A 15658-nucleotide genomic window follows, 5' to 3' on the forward strand; every position below is an offset into this window, starting at 1 on the left:
CAATGATTGTATGTTAGTTTGATTAACGTATTTCTTTTCTGCTGGACAGCTCAGATGCCACTAGCAAACTAATTTAGAGTGTGTCTGATCTACCTTTAATCATCTAATGATATCTGGACCAAGACAGAAATCAAGTTTTATCTACAAAGAGGAAAGAAAATTCATCTCAAAAGGAAAATTCAGATTACTGTAACATGAGTGACTGTGACACATAGAATGATTATGACAGCATAGACAACAGCTGGAGAAGCCTCTCTCTCTTTAGCAACTACAGAAAGAGACACAGAATCTCAGTAGATTGGACTTTTATCTTCTACAAACCTAAGTCAGTAAGAAGAAATTCTTCTCAGAATGTAGCTGATACACACACAAACATGGCAAGTTTTCTTCTTTGGGATATGCTTTTAAACTAAGACAGCAGAGGGTTAGGTTAGATATTAGGAGGAAGTTTTTCAGTCAGAGGGCAGTAACACACTGGGACAGGTTGCCCCAGGAGGTTGTGGGTGTCCCACCCCTGGAGGCCTCACTAATTGTTATCTTCTTAGACCTCTTTCAGTCAAATGAGATTGAACAGAGAGTCTCATTCTTCGCTGTCCCCCATGAAGACCTGAAAGAGGATGAGAACACTCCAAAATTAGAAGTCTCAATTCCATGTCTGCCCTCTTGAAAGAAATCATATTAATATCCATTTGCTTCTACAGGATCTTTAAGGTTTACTGTACACACATATCCCTCAGTAGCAAACTAGCTATCCCCAAATTCTGGGGGGGGGAAAAAAAAAAAAAGGAAAAACCAAAAGCCCCAATTTCTGTTTTAAACTACAAAATAGTTGTGACACTTCGTGACAGAGCAGTGCTCTGTATAAGCTTCTATAATCTATATTAAGAAGTGTTATGTTACTATCATCCTTCTGCGGAATCTATAGGATTATGTTAAATTACATTTCCAAATTGTACATAATTAAAATTAACTGAGATAAATCTCATGCTAGAAACAGAGGTTGAAAAGGTTTTTTTGACATTTTTCAGCACAAATTGTCATGGTCTGTGCGAAATCCTGGTTGCCGTGTACCAGCAGGCATCAGATTCCAAAGTGTATGAGGGTAAATAGGAGATAAACGTGGTTCTTCTTGAAAACTTGTGTAAGCATTTAGAAGCTTGCTGGTGACAGTATAGCTGAGAATACTGTTTCATTTATCCTCAAACATTTTTGTAGAGTGGAATATAAATGAGTCCCTGCCAGACAAATATTTGCAAAAAAAAAAATATTCATATCACTTCATTGTCAGCCAAAAGAGGGATTACTAAATTGTTGAAATCAGGCAAAACTCCTACTCATAACTCTTGGCTGAAAAATATATATAGATTTGCTCCACTGAAAAAGGCTTGCTGTCAAATCAGCAGATGAACACAAGTTGTCAGTGAGATATGGTACACACCTTTCTGGAGCTTTGTCTAGTGATACACTGACAGTGTTATCTGTGAGCCTATTGCTATTCCCTGCCTAGCAATTAATCTCTAAACTTGTTACATTCCTGATTAGACAGATGAATTCACCTTCAAGAGTTAGGCTTCAGGCTCTGGAATTGCACTCCAGTGAGCAGACAGCAGCAAAATGGAAAAAAACAACCAAACCTTTCCTCAACAAACCTCAGACTGCAAGACATGAACTGCCAGTGATTTGCAGAAAACTTTCTAGCAGACTCTGCCATCAGCTAACATGTGGTGAGCAATGATATCTTTCTTCCTAAGCTGGGGCACAGGTGAAAATGGTGACTTAGGCCAGGACATGCATATGTGTATTTTGCTCACTCTGAGAAGAACTCCCCAAATGGCTGCTCCGATTAATAGCTGGTAACAAATACATGAATCTTTGACTTATCCCTCTGTTTTTAGTTTTGTTGCCCATTTACATATCATACATATTAGTAGCTTATTGTTTTAAAAGTTATCACATAAGATAGAATGAAATACGTCATGTGTTATGTGTTGGTGCTTTTGAAACAAAAACGGGCTCTGTTTGCTTTGGCAACTGCAGCTTGAATAATTTGTCTGAACAGGAGATGGAAATCTAGCAGCATATGGTTGCAGATATAAATACAGACCTAGAATTATATATAGACATACTATACATTAAAATGAAAAGCATTTCATGGGCAGTTGGTCACAGTGATAATTCCAAAATGCAGGATTTAGTTACCATTCTCAAGGATTTACCCCTTGCTATACATAGCATCTTGTACTCTCAAATCCTTATTGTAATCTAAACTTAGACAGCAGACAACCAGTTCTACCCCAAACTACTCAAAGACATGTCATCAGATGCATCTTAATATACAATACATAGAGCAGAATGAGACAAAGTCATTTGATGTGTTTCAAATATATATACTTTATCTATCTTATTACCTTTGCAAGAAAGAGCAAAGAGGGGAAAGTTTTGAGTCTCCATTAACTACCAAGGTAAAATGATGGTTTAAATAATGTTGCTTAAAGTTCTTCATAGTTTGATTCCTTGATTTCAAAAATACAGACTTTTTTCCTACTCTCAGTATAACAAACACCAGTGATAGAGGTTCTTCAGTATGAATATTCTGGAGTCAGTTTTTGATGATGGATGAAAACAAAAGAAAGTGTTCTGATGCTGCTTTATGTATTTCTGACCTAACTCTTCTAAAATTATTTCATTTACTTAAAAAAAAATGCCCTCACTATTTTCCTAAAATGCAATTAAAAAAAAAAAAATCACCTTTGGGATATTTTCCACAATCCTCCAGGTTTGCTGATTGCTTAACCGTGAGGTTAATTCTGGATTTAAGTCTCTGTTGACACATCATCTAATGACAATGTGTACTGATTTATACAGAGATGAATGTGTCTTATAAAAAAGGCAGCTTAGCAAAACAAAAATGACTGATTCTCAGTTTTATTACTGAAAGTGAAATCTTCCTTCCTTATGTATGTAAGCAAACTGTGACAACTGTGTGCTCTGCTTGGGAGATGTAAGTAGAAGTACTACCCGAAGGGGAAAAAAACAAATGAACAAAACTCAAATCTGCTTGGAACATGAAGACAAGGGGAAAAATATATATATACTCCTAATGTGTGACCAGATACAAATCAACACAACTCTAGAAGTGGATTCCCCATTGGTATTCCTCAGATTATTAACTGATACTAGAGTCCTTGTTGCTGTTTACTTGCTGCTGTGCAGAGGCAGTTTGGCATAAGAATTCAGTAATGAAGGATGGCCCTACAAGTGTAAAAATACATTCCTGATGCTCTGTGAAACTCTACAAATATTAGATTTACCATTAAGCTTAATCAGAAATACTACTGAGATATATATCATTTCAAACATGCCTGTGTTGAGGAAAAAAAATCTAGATTATTGAAGAATGCCGTATAATCCTCATATAGCATTTAAAAAAAAATCACCCTTTAAGGACTTTGTTGATTGAACAATGTCTACAGAAGCCATCAGTAAATGATTTTTTAACGCTTATTGTCTAACTGACAGCTTTGATTTTGAACCAAGATTCATTTCTAGTTTAACTGGGAATTGTATGGAGTTCAAAAGATACAGTAATTCCAATTATTGAGACCAAACAGCAAGAAAATATAAAGGAAATAATATTACAAGATAAAATCTTTTTCTGTTACACAGCCTTTTGTTAGAATACCTAGACTGATCCTGACACTGAGTAGGAGTTTATCATTTGTTGCAGAGGGATTTTTGTACCTTACACAATTCTGTGGATGAATCAGTGTCTAATGCAAAAGCATGGAAGAGTATGAATTAGTTTTCAAACCTGTGATGCATGTCAGAGTGCTCTGTCATTATTATTATTTTAAATCAAGTGGTTTTAAGTGAAGGAAGCAAATCTCTTGAGTTGCAATTCTTGTTTCATCACTACTGAAGTATGAGGTGATTTTTATAAGCCTGATTTGCCAATCTAACTTCTAAAACAATATCGTTCATTAACCCTCTGCTGACAAAAGAAATACTGTTTTGATGGGAAGACAAGTCTATGAACAGCACTTTGTAAGCTCAGTGTTTTAGTTTAAGTGTGAAAGTCAAAAATATTACTGAATGGTCTGAATTGTATCTGCTTAAGAACTGTTTAGATGTTGTACTGTGGGACATGACTTAGTGAGAAGTATTGATCATAGGTGGACAGTTGGACTGCATGATCTTGGAGGTCTTTTCCAACTTTGGTGATTCTATGATTCTATATACGGCTACTTTGGCATATCTATACTTCCTATGCTTTCACACAGAGGAAGAATATTATCTAAATATTTACAATATCCTCTACTTATCTAAATAAATGAATAAATTTACAAATGTCATATGTACCATCTGTAGATATTCAGGTTAACTGTTATGTACTCCATAGGCACTATTTTGTTTGATGAGACTGTGGCATTCATCAAAATATCCAGGTGCCTTAGAATTGTTCAGAGAAGCATTTGGAAACAACTGGTGCTGGTCAGATAAATTGATTCAGAATACAGATCATCATTGGGTATGCTAGATGCATTCCTTGAAAACTTACCCTTGTGGCCAATATGCGTGAATTAAACATAAGCAAAAATGAACATATAAAAAAACAACAACAAAAAAACACCTAAAATTGATCTTGTTTTGATACTGTTATACTACTGAAACTAGAAAATGCCAAACCAAAAGGCCCCTCCCAGGATCATATTCTTTACTGGATTTTGGCCTTTTGGACCAGCAGTGAAGCTACAGTGAAAGAAAACCAGAAAGAATGAGGCAGTGCTGGAGACCACCAGGAAATGAGCCAGTCATGACTTTTAAATTATAGCCAGTGCCTTGATTTGCATCCAAGGTGCACTGGGAGCCAGCACAGAGACGTGTGTTCAAAGACTCATGTGTTCATACTGGCCTAGCCCACCTAAGCTCCAGCCTTTCTCTGCCAACATCCCACACTTATCTCCTTTTCTTCCCTGGCTTGACTAAAAAGGACTCTCCACATCTCCCTCTTCTTCAGTTTCTCCCATGAGATTCCTCCTTTAGTTTCATCTCTTCTATCTTCTGGTCCTGACCACCTGGGAATTGGAGTTAAGCCATAATCTAGATCTACTCCTTTTCAAAGCAACTTTAACTGTGAAGCTATTTCTGAAGGCTGAATTTAAATGATTCTGAGGTGTGTCATCTCTTACTGCAGTTTTCTCCACCTGGCCCAAAATAGCTGACCCTTGACAGAACCACACTACCACATTGCTTCTGACATAAGAATGAACTCAGCTACAGTTTTTTGTCATTCACTTATGATTGCTCCCACCTGTCTCTATTATCTATGCAATGCTATTTTGGAGACCAGGTCAACATGAGGAAAAGTTTACTAATATAACTGTCCTGGCAAAACTTCCTTGCGTGGGCGCAGCTTCTACTGGCAAAACAGAAGAGAAAAAAAACTGATCTTGCTAGTACAAAAAGTACTGGTTCCTGAGTGGAATAAATTATATTGGCAAATGCACTTTCCATCCCACTGTAACACCAAGCTTTTGATAATATATTAAAAAATAGTTAAAATAAAAATAAGCTTAGTTGATATTGCTGCATTGGAAAACGTGTCTGCTGTAGACTAGGCCAAACTTTATGAAAGAAATGCCGGTTACATGGACAAAAAAAGGAAATGATATCTTCTCTAGTGGGAAGAGTGGGGAGGGAAAAGACCAACAATAAATTTCTAAGTATAAAACATTCATTATTTCTGACAGTATTTGTATACTGTGAAAATTTATAAACAGAGCAGAGTAATGAATCTAATTATCTCAGCCTGTTATTGGGCAGTAAGGGCAGTTGAAGAGAAAGCACAGTAAAAAATATCTCAGCTTCACCATGGGAAATTGTTTAAAAGTGGGACTTTCCAAGGAGTGTCCTATTTTATAAAAATGCATTTTGAGTCATCCAATTAAAAAGTCATTTAGGTTGAGGGAAACTGGAAAGTAGATGTTTCCCCACCTTCCCGTTTCCTTCATTCTTGGGGTTAAAATTTGTCATTGAGAAAGAATATAAAGGAGCAGCCTTGATAGTGGTGACACTTGTAGATGTTTTATTTGTTTCCCTCCAGACTTCCATAGATGAGCCACTTTAGCTTTTCTTGTTGATTCAAAGGATTCTGATGTTGCAGAAAATGCTTAAGATCTTTTTAATCGTTATTACTGCACAAAGAAATTTCTGTGTTGTTATTATCATGATGAATGTTATTAGTGCTGTTGTGAAATCTGTTTTCAAAGGAGGTCTGTCAAGATGAGCACTGTCAATTCTGACGCTGCTAAGGGCAGTAGGTGACTGTAACAACAATATTTTATTGTTCTTGCTTCCAAAAGGTAAGACTCATGTTTGCAAAGTGTGAGAAAAGAACTTGTTTTCTCTTTGCTTTATTACTCAGCTGTCATGATGTTGATGGGAGTTGTTCATCAACAGTACTCTAATTGCAAAACTACTCTGTTCCCTAGCAAGGACTGGCCTCACTTGTAACTGGCAGTCATGAAGAATTTCTGAAAGAATGAACAGAGTGGCTACTTTGACTTTTTTGCACTCTTAAATATACTCCTGGCTTTGGGTGAAATGAATTTTACTGGGAGCAGGTAACTGAGGAAATCCTTTCATTAGATCCTAGAGATTTACTGGTGAATCTATGGCTGTGAGTAGGGTCCTAGAGCAAAATGGACAGACAGGGAGGTGCCATGTAGATTGGGACTGAAAACAGTAATATATAAGTGCCATTAAAGGTATACTGGATTTGAGTTTCACACTTGTTGTGGGGTGACTGTAGAAGTATTTGTTTTTATTTAATTCTGTTGGAAATACAAGGAACCTCTCCTCCATTAGATAAAAATACCTAAAGCATTTTCTTCCTGAAGGGGAGAAGTTGATTTACTAGACCCGAGCTCTATGCCATGCTGTGCCAGTGACTCATTGGGCACATCTATGTGATTTGTAGAAGGATAGTTAATGTCTGTACAAGGTCTTCCAGCTTTATGATAGAGAAGGTATATCATTACACAGGAGTAGTCTCAATCAGGACAATGAATCTCATCAAGGGAGCCAAGTTTCATCTGTGTCTGAATGTTTGTAGGAACATGGGTTTAGGATTTAAATATAAGATTTAAAGAACATAAGGTACAGAGTAGTCACTGCTTTGACTACATTACATGGAGGAAGAACTTGACAATAGCTCCTTATAAAACCTTGCTTCATCTCCCTATCTTAAAGCTTTATTTTCATTTTCAGGGCCAGTTGCTGCCCTATCATTGCCATTACTTGCACACGCTCCTAATCGCACTCAAGTCAGACTTTGATTAATTTTATGCCACAGGATTTTATAACAGTGAATATAAGACTAGCAGGCAGAAGAATGTTAATCAATCATGGAACCACAGAAATTAGACAAGGAAAAAGACATGTTATTAAGTCATTTACTCTATCCCAGTGCCAAATGATTGTTTTCTAGAATACATACTTGAGCTCTTTGTCCAGTTACATTTCACATGGCATTAGCCACACAACAACTTGCAAAACACAGCTGTTTCATATTCTTATGAACCTCACTACTCAGACAGCTTTTTCTAAAAGTCCATCCTATAATTAATTTGACTTGTATCAGTCACTCTGACTCTTCTTCTCAAATCGAGTTAAAATAATTATTCTTCTTCAATTTCAGTACTTCCAGCCTCCTGATTTCTATACTGTAAAATTATTATCAGAATCAGCCTCTCCTGCTGTAGGTTTTCTCTTGTGTAAAACTATTTATAGCCCTGGGGGATCCAAATACACATGCAAAGAGGTACTTGCTTTCTTCCTGGCTGTCAGCAACCAGTACTGGCCAGCTGTGACTAGAGGAAGGCAGACACCAAGTTATAACAGCAAAGAAATGTTCTGGTACTGACACTTTAATGTCTAAAATACTTGGTAGTGTGCCACAATTTTTATTATAATAACTACAGTAACACATATTTCTTTTTCTTTACAAGACTTGACAGGAGAGTATTTATTCACAAAAGATGTCTACAGGTACATGTATATACACATATATATATACACATTCACAAAATAACATCACTGAAGACAAGCCAGTTTAGATGGTGAAATGCTGAGAGATGGAGTACTGTATAGTGGAGACCAGACTGTGAATCACTCACGGAAAGAAGCATTCATTCCCCCAGAGCTGAAACTTGCTACTCCAACAAATAGAATAGCCTGGGGATATCTGTCCTTTGCAGTATTGTGGAGGTTTTGGTCCTCTTCCTTTTTTCTGTGCCAGTCACTAGCAGCTGACAACTTGTCTTTTGACTGTGCAGATCCACACCTGACAAAGCAGGCACTTGTCAGTCACTGCTTTATAAAGCGTAACTTCATACAGCAGGAGACTTTAAAGCAGCATGTGTGGATAATTTCATACATTGAGAAGTGTGACGACTTTTTTTGTGGGGGGAAAGAAAAGAAACAACAAACAAGAAAGGGAAGTAGGAGAACATTGTAAGATATGGCGGTCTAAGAGCAGAGGACTCCTGGAGAATAAAGAGTTAAGCCTTCAACCCATTTTCTCCTTTTATTTGTATAGGGGCCAAGGGATGTCTGACATTTTACTGCAACAGCAACAGCAGCTGATGCTCAAAATAAGTGTTGGGAAGGGCATTTAAACCTTCCCCTCTTGAAAGTATTTTCAGACAACATTATGTGGACACATTTGTTTCTGATGTTCATAAGGAAATCAGAGCAGCAGCCAATGAATCCCCAGTCCTTCTCTCAAAATATCAAACTTGTCTGTTCTCTGCTGTAATTCCCACCAGATCATATGAAAACAGTCAAGTACCTCTCTTTGAGTCTGCGCTTTTCTCTCTCTTTCATTATTTCACCTGTACCGGGGCCTTGTGCTCCTGCCAACATCACAGCAAAGCCCACTCCTAAGGGAGTCTTTCCTACTTCTTTCCTAAAATCTTTTTCCTCCCAGCTCCCATGGGAGGAAAAATGGTAGGTTGAAAACCTCATCCAAACCCCTCTGCAATGTTGATTGCTTTTTGGAGGGCTGTAACTGAAGGACTTAGTCCCTCATAGACAATTGCTTCTGCTTTGACTGTTTACAACGTGGAGGAAGAAAGCAACACAGGCCCCAGATATGAGACCGTGTTTCTGATGAAGTTGTGTTACTCGAATCTAATAAACTGCTATTATTTTGAAACTTTTCCACTGGGTACTAGTATGTCCAGGTTTCTTGATTCAATTTGTTTGTATTAAGCACTAAGCCGAAGAATTGCTGACCTAAGTGTTCTCAGGAACTGAATTCTTGAGAGACAAAGTTTCACGGCAGATAAAGGGAAAGACACTGGATTAGTGGAGTTAAGGAGGAATCAAGACAAAGCGACGACTATTTCTCAGATACTCATGTATGAACACCTCCCTTCCTTCTCACTCAAGTCTGAAGAATTGCTCTAAAGAAGGGCAGAAGATATGTTAGTCATTTCTGCAGTAATAAACCCACTTCTTTTGGATCAAAACATGTTGACTAAAACTTTGAAAACTATTTTTTCATCTAAATATATTGCAGTGGTTTTGTTATATTATTTCTCATTCTATTCCATATACAAGAATTATGTTCCAGGCTGGTCTAGTGGTTGGCGACCCTGCCTGTAGCAGGGGGGTTGAATCTAGGTTGGACCTAGAAACTAGGTCCTTTTCAACCCTTTTCTATGGCTAGAAAGAAAACCAGTTTTAAGAACTTAAAAAGTTGATTCTCAGGCAGCAGAAAACCCAACTGATGTGATAGGTATGTCTGTAACACTGCCTCTGCCTTCTTGTAGCTATGAAATGAGTGATGAATGGCTACTTAACCTAATATAACTGTGAAATCAGACAGGGTGGAAGAAGTTGTCTGCTGCTCTACCCAAACTGTTTTTGTTATTTAATAAGAGCATATCTCATGTATGTCTAAAGAATGGGGACAGAATAAACACATTCCCAAAAAATGATCTTAGAAAATAGGAAAATATGATCTGAAGTAATGTTAGATTAAGCAATTAGCATGAAAATATCATCTAAAAACAACAACAGCAACAACAACAAAACACAGTAACTCAGACCACAGTTTCTAATAATGATTTGGAAGCATGATGAACTAGTACAAATCAGTATCTTCCACTATTCATATTTTCTATTATCTTTTTCTACTAAAAGACAGGTAGAAATATTCTTTCTGTTCCTTCTCTAATGAATCATAGAATGGCTTGGATTGGACAGGATCTTAATGATCATCTAGTTCCAACTCCCTGCCATGGGCAGGGTTACCACCCAGCAGCTCAGACTGCCCAGTATCCCATCCAACCCAGCCTTGAGCACCGCCAGGGATGGGACATTCATGGCTTCTCTGGGCAGCCTGTGCCAGGACCTTACAACCTTCTGAGTGAAAAATTTCCCCCTGACATCTAATCTAAATCTCCACTTTTTAGTTTAAAACCGCTCTGTCACTATCTACCCATGTAAAAAGGTGTTTTTTAAAGGCCCCTACCAACACAAACGATTCTGTGATTCTTGTGTGAGGAGTTGATGTTAGTTCTGGAGAAGTGGTGCAGTTGTCTCCAAGACTGCGGTTAAAGGAAACAAGAGGCGACCATCCTCTCAAAGATGCCTCGACAGATTCCTTTTGATCTATGTCTGTACTGTTTAATACTGATGAGTCCATCTCAGTTCATGATTGTAGAGGTTTCTGAGGTTAAGTGCTGTGTTCAGATAGTGGCATGGAGAAAGCCATGACATAATTTTACAATTACTATATGGAGAAAACATGAGATGAGCTTGTTCCTCTGAGTACAGTGATCCATTTTCTCTCTCAGTGAAGGGGTACAGCAGGCTCGCCTGCATGTAGCTTCTGGGCTAGATATGGTCGCCTATGACTTCTGACCCCTATGCATAAGTTGAAAGTGCTGTAAATTGAAGGTGGTTAAATCACATAGGCACATCACATTCATAACAAAAAGTCTGTTAAGAGAAAGAGAGTAGTATATGAAGCTGAAGAGGAAGCCCTATTCTGTACATTCACTGCTATCTTCTCCGTTTATATCCTCTCAAGCAACTCTCTACTATGGGTCCCTCTATCTTTGTTTTTGGGAACACATATAGACTCAACATGTCTTGCTTCTGATCATCAGCTGCTGTTGGAGGGTATCCAATGATCCTGAAGTTAGCTTCTACAGAACATGTCCCAAGAGTCTGATTTCTCCAGAACATCTGCATGGTTTATGTAAAAGAGAGTAGAAAGTATTCACAACAGAAAGCACTGCACTGGTTTTTGAAAATGAGTTGAGTTTAGTGGTCTTCCTGCAGGAAGAAAATCCTGTAAAGAACATCCAAGTGTGGATATGGCTTTAACTGTTGGATGTCCTTAACAGAATGCTGGACAGTCTGCAATAACATCTGTAACTCACTTTGGATGAATCCTTAAAGCTGGAGGATGGACATCCTCTTTCCCTTGACTACAAGTGGAAGTTGTCAAACTCAGTCATGAAGAATCATAATTTTTCTCTATGGCAATGGTATTCCCTTTTATTCTTTTTTTCATCTTCTTATTTAACAGGTAGTTAGTGGTCATCACACTGGTGTTATATCAAAACTGAGATGCCATGTGCATTCTGAAGACATGGATAGAAGTGTATTGGTCTCCTCTTGGAAACTGACTGTGCAACTGTTGGGACTCAACCCAACACTGGGTGATTTTGGTTGTTTGTGCAGCCTACATAACTTTATTTTAGGAACTGTTATATGATAGAGCCATGGGGGGGCCTCCTGCCCACACTACATGGTCTTTTGAGTCTATATTGAAAATCACAGGCTTCTTCAGGCTGGAGCAATCATAAATGTAGGGTCAGTGTAACCACAAACGGAAGTGACCCAGTGTGCTATAAGGCTGGAACACTGTGGATTACTGTGCTTTCCAAATACTGCAAAGGCCAATTTGAATACAGCAAGGAGCAGTTGTCATGAAATCCAGGAGCCAGAAACATCTTCATTCCCACATTCTGGGATACAGAAACCTGCTGTTCCCTTCGGGATGGCTGCAAACATAACTCCACGCAAGTCTGCACCCAGCTATACCACAGCAGCAAGGAATTCTACTTCCTTTTTTGCCATCTGAATGTTTTTAAGAGTTGTGTGTTTGAAATGCATAGTATCCCCAGGCACCACCCAGGTTACATACCCTTAACCTCCTTCCCTTCTCTCATGTTCCTAAGGGCTTCCATCTTGCAAACAGTGATGTTTAGGGTGACTCTCTTGACACAGGTAGCAGCTGGATTTTTGAATTAATCATGTTCCTTAAAAACAGGGCCCTGACCTTGCCTTACAACAATGTCAGTTGAAGTGGCCTCAAGTGATATGTTAAGTCACCATAAAATTGCAAATGGCAAAGAAATATTGAACAGGAAAGTACAGTACTGTTTCTCTCCTCTATTGAAATGACCAGGCAGTTAGCTGAACACAAGAGCTTTTTCACATGAGACATATTGAAGTTAGAGAGTTCACTGCAGTGGGACACTGTGGGGCCCAAAAACACACACAGATTTAAGGAGGGATTAGATCATGGAGCAGAGGTCTCTTCAGCACTATTAAACTCTACCATCAACTACAGTCTCTGGCTCTGTTAAATCAGCCTCCAGTTCAGAGGCTACAGCAAGAGAAATATCCCATTATCTGCCTTACTCTTGTCCTGGGTTTCTGCTTTTGCCTACTGTTGAAGCCAGGACTGAGCTAAAAGGACCACAAGGACTTTCACGTTCACACAGAGTGTCAGGTTTTATGTTCTTATTCTGGATTTACAACTCTGTCACTGATGCTGGAACCTGGCCCATTATATGTGGTCATTTTTCACTCTGTTCATTTAGCTCTTGTACTACACTTAAGGCTGTGGGAGCAGGAAAAGACAAGCAGCGCAACGAACTCTGTCTGCCTGTTTGTCTGTTGAACTCATTTGCACTAATTGATTCAATGTACTGCCTGATTTCTTTTTAATTTATAAAATATGCCTATCCCTGTCTCCATGTGCTTGCACAACAGTGGGCAGGGGGGAAGTGAACCTCACTGAAATTTGTGCCATGCTGAGAATTTGTGCCATGAAAATTTCTGCAGAGAACAGAAACAGCTCCACAGAGGCTTTCAAAAGTTGCCCTTTTTCTTCAGCATGAAAGGAACTAAAACTAGATTCTATTATTATCAAGGAGAAAGTGAGTTACAGTTGAAGGAGAATCCAAAATATGATGCTTTGCTAATGGGCTAAAGCAATACAAATATATTCTAAAATTACATACATTAATATGTGCACAAATGTATAGAGAGAAATGCTAAATCCTGAAATGTGGAGGAACTATTAGGTGGGTCCAGCAGCTGGTGAGAGGGAATGGCAGCTCTCAGACACAAGCGTAACATTTGGGGAAGGCAGCTTTGGGACAGCTGAGGATCAGGCTATAATCGGACAGAACAGAGAGCCACAGAGCCGAACCAAAAGCTGACAGTCTGAGGAGTAAAGATAAAACTGGCAAGGCTCGCAGGAAGGCAAGCCAATGGACAGGTGCCATCTTAATGTAATGTAATCTTATTGCTCAGGGCAGCAATACTGTCTGTGTGCACATTAAAGATGCTCTGCATCTCTCCTAAAGATATAGCCCACAGTCTGGGCCCCTCTTTATTATATCATTGCTTCTGTTAAAGATGAGAACTAAAATCTGAAATTTCCACAAGTATAAACTATTCTCAGTATCTCAGCAAGTCCCTCACTGCTTTTAACTACTTTCAGTTAATTTCATAAAGCTTTGTGTAGAAAAAATACAAGTTATTCTCAACAAAGACTTCCTCTTTTCCATTACATGAACAATAGAAAGTATAATACCTAATAAAGAGAAAAAAAGAACTCCTTCATATTTGTGCTTATGATTTATCCTCTGTGCAATAAAGTCGAATGGGAAACAAACAAACAAACAAACAAACAAAAAACAGCACGAACACAGGCTGGGAGTCAGGATACATAATTCTGTTAGTTAGTAACTCTCTGATTTTCAGAATATTATTCATACAGTCTCAGTTTCTGAGTACAGATTTCCCCAAAGTACAATGGTGATAATGCTATTTGTTCTTTGTAAAAACAGCATGTCACTCAAAAAAAAAAACAAAAAAAAACAACCTTCTGTATATAAGCCAAATATAAATCTAATGCACCATCCTAGCTATGATAACCATTCTTTTGATTCCACACACTAGCCTTTAATTAAATACTGCTTAATGTGCTATCAGTCTTTCTGATACTTCTGAGTATTTTAAAGGTTCCTTCTTCCCTAAATCTTTTGAAATCTTTTATCTACTTAGACTAGCCTCAGGTTAGCCTATGTAATTCATATACATCAATATTTTCAAAAGACCTTTCCTGTGTTGTCCTCTTCACTCTTCTGTAACTCCACTGAGAGAAACATAAGCTTTTAAACTCTCCAGGAATTCTGAGATCCCTCATCTGAATGGGTGGATCTCACAAGAGCAGGTGGAATGGAAAATTTACCTCTGCTGCCTTCCATGGGAGGTGACTTGTCGGCAGGTTTGAAGGCAGCCAAATCAATGAGTATTTAATTTTATATTTGCTATACATGTCTTTTTTAAAAAAAAACTCTTTCTCACTTATCAGCAACACAGTGGCAGATCAATTATGCATCATTTTAAACCCTTAGTCTAGTGCAGACTGATGAACATGAGTCATAGTTCATAGAAGTCAGAGTTACGGAAACAGAGCAGGTGACATATGGTACACAAAGCTCTGCAAACTCTTGAGGATTGCCCACACAAAGCAGTCTCTTGATATGCCACTTTCCACATCCGTGCTGAGGTCACTGATAGTTGTTGTTTTTCTTTTTTTCTAAGAGAGATCAGAAGATACAGGGAATGCTAGTTCAATGCTCGTTTGAATGTGTGGTCTGACAACTGTAAATGCAGCTTGGAAATGAACTTCCACAGATAGTGCTAAAAGGAGGTGAAAACTATCTGTTCCCTGCACCCATGCCTTCCCTATCACTTCAAATGGGGATTAATACTTTGCTAAGAGCTGACAGAATCAAGGAGTGAAATAAATGTTGCATTGCATATGGGTAAGTCACCAAGTCAGAAAAGCCAGCCAGACAAGGCTTTTTTGCCATTGTAAGAATCACACTCACAGAATGCCTTGAGTTGGAAGGGATCTTAAAATCAACTAATTACAAACTCCTTTCCATGGGCAGGGTTCCCACCTACCAGATCAGGATGCACAGGGCTCATCCAACATGGTCTTGACTGCCTCCAGGGATTGAGCATCCCAGTAAGAACCAGTAACTGGAAGCTAAAGACATATACCACAAGTTAGAAATAAGGCACGCATTTTTAACTGCAGGGAATACAAAGGTTGTAGGCTACTGAAAGAAATGATGAAGCCTTCACTTCAAAGATTTCTTATACCATAACTGGGTGCCTTGTTGGAAATACAGCAAGCAATGTGCCATGCTCAGCACAGAAAGAATTGGAAGCAGCTTGGTGGCTGTGTAACATGGGAAGTCCAATGAACTGAATGAGTTCTTAAACTAAAAGCATTAGTAGAGAATATTTGATAGAGTTTGAGTCATTT

At 38.4% G+C, this 15658-nt stretch overlaps 1 long non-coding RNA gene across 1 annotated transcript in view; it reads left to right on the top strand.

The window, feature by feature from the left end:
- The first annotated feature begins 222 nt into the window (after positions 1-222).
- Positions 223-15658, top strand: part of LOC112532124 — a 122420-nt gene continuing 106984 nt past the window's right edge. Inside the window, exons 1-2 of the long non-coding RNA XR_005858634.1 lie at positions 223-325; positions 1543-1724. This is a non-coding gene — a long non-coding RNA (uncharacterized LOC112532124). The remainder of the gene's footprint in view (positions 326-1542; positions 1725-15658) is intronic.

Source organism: Gallus gallus, chromosome 3 (genome assembly GCF_016699485.2).
Source record: "Gallus gallus isolate bGalGal1 chromosome 3, bGalGal1.mat.broiler.GRCg7b, whole genome shotgun sequence".
Classification (NCBI taxonomy): domain Eukaryota; kingdom Metazoa; phylum Chordata; class Aves; order Galliformes; family Phasianidae; genus Gallus; species Gallus gallus.